This window comes from Papaver somniferum, chromosome 3 (genome assembly GCF_003573695.1).
Source record: "Papaver somniferum cultivar HN1 chromosome 3, ASM357369v1, whole genome shotgun sequence".
Classification (NCBI taxonomy): Eukaryota; Viridiplantae; Streptophyta; class Magnoliopsida; order Ranunculales; family Papaveraceae; genus Papaver; species Papaver somniferum.
Window position 1 is genome coordinate 83,967,403 of NC_039360.1, and position 7,034 is coordinate 83,974,436.

Below are 7,034 nucleotides of genomic sequence, written 5' to 3' on the forward strand. Positions count from 1 at the left end.
TTTATATGACCAGCTGTGTAGCGGGTCTCTCTCTCATATTATATGACCAGCTGTGTAGCGGGTCTTCTTCTGTTTTGCTCGAGGACTAGCAAAATGTAAGTGTGGGGGAATTTGATGAGCACGCAAGTGTGACGCATTTTCACTCATAAATACATTAGCTGGGACTCATTTTATCACTAATAAACTTGTTTGTAGGTGTTTTTGGGCAATAAATATTTTTAGAAAAATCAGCTCGAAAAGTTGTTAAAGGCACCTCGGAGGGCATTTGTTATTCGGAGTCTCATTGTTGGTTAAAGGGCACCTCAATTATTAAGGGACACCTTATTTGATAAGGGGCACCACCTTCTTTACTAATCAACACCTGTTGCTATTCACACTCCAGCACTCATGATAAGGGAGACCTTCTTCTTCGTTTGAATATTAAAATTTTGGCGGGAAAAATGGTGGCAGAATTAGGGTTTGGCTTTTGGAGGTGTTCGAGTGAGATTTAATGGCTGAAATTGAATGGGTATCTTCCTTTTTCTTAAACAGGCTTGGTAAGGTCTTTGAATTGGATAGAATTTGGCTATAGTGATCGATCCGAAGCAAAACATAAAAAATGCTTTTGGCGGGAAAATGGTGCAGTGAACTGGCAGAATTAGATTCAATAATTGGACGTGATTTCATGAGATTCAATGGATGAATTTGATTGGGTTTATTCCTCTGGGCTTGAAAGGGATGATGTATGTGTTGGTTTCGATCCAGTTGGGTTGGATACTCAGATTCGAAGAAAACAGGGAAGCCATAAAAACCCGAAAGTTTTTGTGAAGGATTGTGGGGAGTTCGAGAGAGACTAAATCTCGGATTTGGATTGGATCCAGTATGTTTCTACGAAACAGGGTTGGTGTAGTTGCTTGTTTCGACTGGACTTGGTTGAATCATCAAACAGGGAAGATTTCTTTCGATTGTCGTTAAACAGAGTTGAAATATTCTCGGGTTTTTCCGAGTAATTTCTTGTTACCTGTGTGTGCTGTAATCAATCTGTTACATGTTTGGATGATGACTCAACGTGTTGAATGGAGTTAGGAAGCTGCAGACGCGTGAGAAGATAAAACAGGAAGGAAAATATTCCCGAGTTAATGGTTTGACAGTGAGAAGATATGGGAGTTTATTACGAATATTTATGGGTGTTGTGACTATATAAAGGCGTGTTATGACTCACAGGGGGATATCGAGAGTCGGGAGAGGCTACAGAGCTGAAGAGGAGAAGTTGCAGAAAATTCTCTGCTGCTGCAGAGAGGTAGAAGACGAGGAACACAGACGACGGCAAGGGTATGTCGTTTTAGAACTGTCACAGCTCAAGGCTTAGTGACAATTATTCTACGACAGTTCCCTAATATAGTTTATGTAACAGCTGCTTGCAAATTGTAACGGTGGGTTTGTAACGCCGTTAAGCATTGCAAATTCCCAGTTTATGTTATTTTTCTCCTCTTCTTCATTGTAAACACCATTTGAACTATATAAAAAATATTTTGAGAGTGTCTACATCATGAGTAGCTAGACCCCAACGCTGGGTCGACGGAGGAAGCCGAACTTCACACATGGGTGAATTTGTATTATTTTCTATATGACTTTTGCACTTATTTTGAATTGATTTACGATTCGAATTAATTAGTTATTATTTTATTAGATGGGTCATGCTTGCTTAAATGGTTGATGTCCCATGCTTACGATTTATAGCTAATGTTTTGAGGATCTACTTTGGCAAAACAAGAGTCGATGTTTTATTTATTTATTGAGCGATAATTGTTGAGAATAAATAATTGAGCCCTATGATATGAATACGGTGGAATCCTAGTCCCAGTAACTCTCTCTTTTATTATTTTCATTAAACCTTTAAATTTAGTCTTCACAAGTGTTAGAGTTCGAATCCTATTTACAACAACGACAATTAAAAATTAGATCACTTACATAAGCATAATTCCTAACATGTTTAGGAATAAGAGTATTACATACTTCATACGTGATTTCCACCACGATCTTATAAAGTAATCAAATCTTGCAACTAGTTAACTGAATCGACCATTAGATTCACTTCTTATAGGTTGGATCGCACCAAACACAAATTGTTAGATCTTTTCGTGTTTGCCTGCTCTGATACCAATTGAAAAGGCGAGGGTACCCAAATATACCTCAAGCTAAAAAATTTCCTACCTATAAGTCCTTTCTCCGAAAGTGATTGTCTATGGACAGAGTCAAGACAATACAACTAATCGGTTCACACTTCGTGTGATCGTCTATGGATACTAAATCGATACAATAAAACAACGAAGTATGTTACTTGATAAAAAGGTTCGAACTTACCAAACACAATAGGATTCACTTATCAAGTAAATATGAATTAACGTTTGTGTAATTTACTTTAATTATAATAAAACAATTATAATGCGGAAATATAAAGTAAATGACACAGCAAGATTTTGTTAACGAGGAAACCTCAAATGCAGAAAAACCCCGGGACCTTGTCCAGAATTGAATACTCTCAGGATTAAGTCGCTACACAAAATTACACCTAACTTCGTATAGTTGAGACCAAGCAACTAAACCTATAGTTCACCTAGTTCCGTTTGTATTCCCACGCCTCCAACTTATAAATAAGTCACGTACTTGGAACAATTCCTTTGGTTCGTATTCCAAACAGTAAAGGAACAACAAATTTGTTTGGTATCAACTCTATTCAACCAAGTGATATGAGTCGGACAAAGGCTCTTCTGTTTATCTTAACATAAACTCCTTCGTCAGGTCCTTAGATTTATCTTATGTTCAATTACCGAAGTAATCATTTAAGATTAAGCCAACAACACTCTTAATCCAAAGAATTTTGTTGATGCCGATCTACTCAATTAATCAATCCAATCTACCACAAGGATAAACCGATTATTAATTGGATCCTCTTTTGCCGAAACAAGTATTGTGCACACCAAAGATTATAAACCCAAGTCAGATCTTCAATATCTTCTTTGTCTTCAAATCTTCTTAAATCTTCAATAAAAACCTGCACACAGTCACTTGAATCTCTTGTGATCAATCACGCACAGAACGGAGTCTGTTAACAATGGATTATCACAAGATCGTATTTATAACTAACAACAGTCTAAAGATCCTTGTCGAAACTCTGAACTAGTTTGAGTGAATCTTATATCAGAAGAGAAGATTCTCAAGCATAAACAAACTAGGTGCAATCAGATTTAAACCACCGTTAGTCAATCAAATCAATCGAAAACAAAAGATAAAATGCAATTATCTAGTTTCCCACCAACGGTACACGCTAGAGCTTCTCAATCCCAAAGAAGACTTTAAACTGAGCAGCCGTAAGAAATTTCGCCTAATTAGGTTACTCTCCTCTCCGAATAGGCGGCTACACCAGTAACAACAACAAAAGAGGAAGTCTGTTGTTACGAAGGATTAGTTTGCTAGAAAGGCAAACTTCAAGTATTTATAGACAAGGAAGTTTGGACACCAAGAAATTTCCAAAAACCGAAAATATTCTCAATATATTCATTAAAGCACAAATTCTGTTTCCATAATTCCTGGAAATGCTCTGTCCAAAAATAATGATCGAAATCTCTCGGAAAATCTAATTAGTAAATGCACATTATTAATTCTTATATTTCCCTATAAAATGAAATTAATAACCTTAATTAAAAAATTCTTAACTTATTTATGTTTCGATCTTGGGATTCTCTTCCCTTAGCTATTAAGGAATAACTTAAAACAATTAAAGAAATAAACATTCATAACACGTGTTCAAAGTATTTCGACATCCTTACTTTGTAAGTTCTCTTTCACACTTACAACCTTGAAACCGATTTGCCACACCTCCAAACAAGTTTAGAATTGGTTCATCTGACTTTGAAGGACTATGTGATTGATCAAACAAAAATTCAATCACAATCATGGGTTTAATGGTTCTACCAAAACAAGTTTCGGTTCTACCTTCCACGTGAGTACTGTGCATAGTCACACTAGCTTTCCAAAATTCGGTTGACTAGGTACTAGGATCGGTTCCCCACATATATATGGTATCTAACTTATATGTGTTGCACATTTCCATAGGATCGGTTCCCCTTTGCCTAAAAACGTGTTGCACATGTCCATAGGATCGGTTCCCCTTTCTGCTACAAACCTTGATGCACCCCATACATGGATCGGTTCCCCTTTCCCATATTTGGTCAGACATAAAATCATAAACCCGATCATACCATCTTAGGTGATTACTTAAGATCGGTTCACTAATAAAAGTCATACCAATACATAAGTCATGCCTTTGTGAATAGTTCTACCAAGAACACAAACAAGTTGTGAGCGGTTATACTCAATTACACATATTGGTTGTTCATAAGATATGCAATGAATAACAAAACCAATAACACCTGGCAATTTTCTTTTCGATTCACAAACAAGTTTATGAACTTACTTCCTTAGAACACATGTAGAACATTGTTCCCTAGGGTGAAATCCTCACCTCATACCCATACATAATCACAATAGCATTCAAATGATTATGGCGATGTCTTATCTACAAAGTTTAATGGTTAAGCAATAAACCTCGTATTGTATTCCTTAATACTATGTCTATCTAGAGTTCAAATATGCTTCGCAGTTTTGTTTTCAATATGCACGACTTGAACGATACGTTAGGGAATGAAACAGTTCAAGTCAAATATCACTAACCTCAAGTGGAAGGATGACTGTTGTCGTTGTAGCTCCTTGCTTCTTCACATCTTCAAGACTTCGCAATACTTTTAATGTCTCATATCCTAATACTTTCAAGCTAACCTATACGAAGTTAACTCTAGTACATAATCAAGCGACTCTTAACATGAGTTTTGATTCACTAAAATATGATAACCAAACTTGACATATCAACGCATGGTGGGTTCAACAGAGCCATGCTCTAACACTTTTGGTTGTCGACTGGTAAGTTTTCCAATCAACTATATTGGCGCCACTTGGAAGTAAAACTAAGAACGTGGCAATCTGGGAAGTGATTATTCATAAGTATCATCAGAAATTGAGAACTTGGAGGATACACGTTATCTAAAATACAAGGGTTAATTATGATTAACAACGTTATCCCAAGCTTAACCATCTACTACGTCCCTATAGTTCAGATTCCAGTTTCCCTGGTGAAGGAGATTGAGATAATCATGAGGAATTTTTTATGGGGATCCTCTATTAAGAATAAGAGGTGGGTGGCTTGGTCAAATGCGGTACTTCCAAAATCTCATGAGGGCATTGGGATGAAGAACTTAAAGCTGGTAAATAAATTTTTATATTGCAAATGAATTTTGAGGGATGGTAGAGAGAAAGAAGCATTATGAAGGAAAATCATTCTTGAGAAGTTTGGAGGTAACCCTGAAACTTTTTTTTCCCTAATGTTTATTCTAAAGCAGTTGGTCATAGTCTATGAGCTGAAATCCTAAAGACTAGAACTTATGTTAAGGACAATACTACTTTATTAATGAATAGTAGTTTTGACATCCTTTTCTGGTATGACAATTAGGTTAGTGAGGTTAGTCTGAAAGATAGATTTCCAAGACTATAAACTATTTTTGTCAAGGAATGATTTCAGACTAAGGAGCTTGAGACTTTAATTTTAAGAGAAATCTAAATGAGCAGAAGATGGGTGAAGTTGTATTTTTTCTTCAGTTGTTAGCAGGTTTAGATATTTCAGTCCATAACAATGTATTTGGTGATGCTAGAAAATGGAATTTTGTTACTGATATTTCACTAGAAAACTTGTATGCTTCCCCGGATGTGGATGAATTCTTGATTTTTCCATATAATCAAGTCTAGAATCCGAAAATCCTTTTGAAAGTTTTCTTTCTTATTTGATGTATTTGTCATAAAGGTGCGCCAACTATAGATTTTATACAGAGAGCATGTAAGGTTAATTTTAGTACTTGCCTGTTGTGTAATGATGAGCCGAAAACATAAAATCACCTATTTTTTCAGTCTTGAAACTACAAAGATTTGGCATTATTTTTTTAGATAGTTTTGGTGTTAAATTGGTTTTCTCTGAAAGAATGAAATATAATATTTGGGAGTGGTGCAACAAGAAGAGCAACATAATGATAAAAAAGATACGGGGTATCTTGCCTTTCACAATCTGGTGGATTATTTAGAGTGATCTTAATCGTAGGCTTTATACTAATAAGCTAAGAAACTTTAATCAGTTAATAATGTCTGATAAACGTATGTTTTTTAGCTGGTCTTGGAATTCTAGATTTTTTTAGGGTCATTATTTGGGTAACTTAATTTGTAACTGGGAAGCTGTCGCCGGAAACGACTAATCTTTCTTGTACTTTATGATTCTCGTTATTTCTATGAAAATTAATTTTTAATATATTTTCCCTTTTTCTTAAAAAAACATGTGAAAAATGAATTGGTTCCTAAAACTCATAGATAGTCAACTTCAATACTTTTTTCTGTCAAGGCTGAAATGTGCATAACTTTGGATGAAGCTTCCTCAGGGCTATTTATATGGGGTGAGTAAATCTTAGATTTTCCCATTTTGTGACCACTATGGAATAGACAAACATGAAAGACGTATGGGCAAACCAACAAATTTGTGGGTTTTCTTATTTCGGCTCAATATAGCTGTGCGATTGACGTTTAACCAACTTGCGTCTGAAGATCAGTTGTGTGTCCAAAGTTCCGCCGCCTAACGACTCCATCCAACGACTCTCTTAGAATTCTCTATAAATAGTAATTTCTGATACCGTATCAAATTACACCTCCTTCAAACTTCAAATAACACAAAAAATATCTTCCAATTTCAATAAAATTTGTTGAAAGATGTCTAGACCCGTGATAGTTCGTCGAGATTAATATACTTGAGAAGAAGATTTATCTATTTGTAAAAAATTATATGTTACAAACTCATTGCAGGAGCAGAAGCACCGAGTGTTGATTTTTGGTGGAATATTTACAAAAATTTCTGCAGTGACAACTGTAACCCGAGTCGTCGTGCTATATATGACTTACAATCT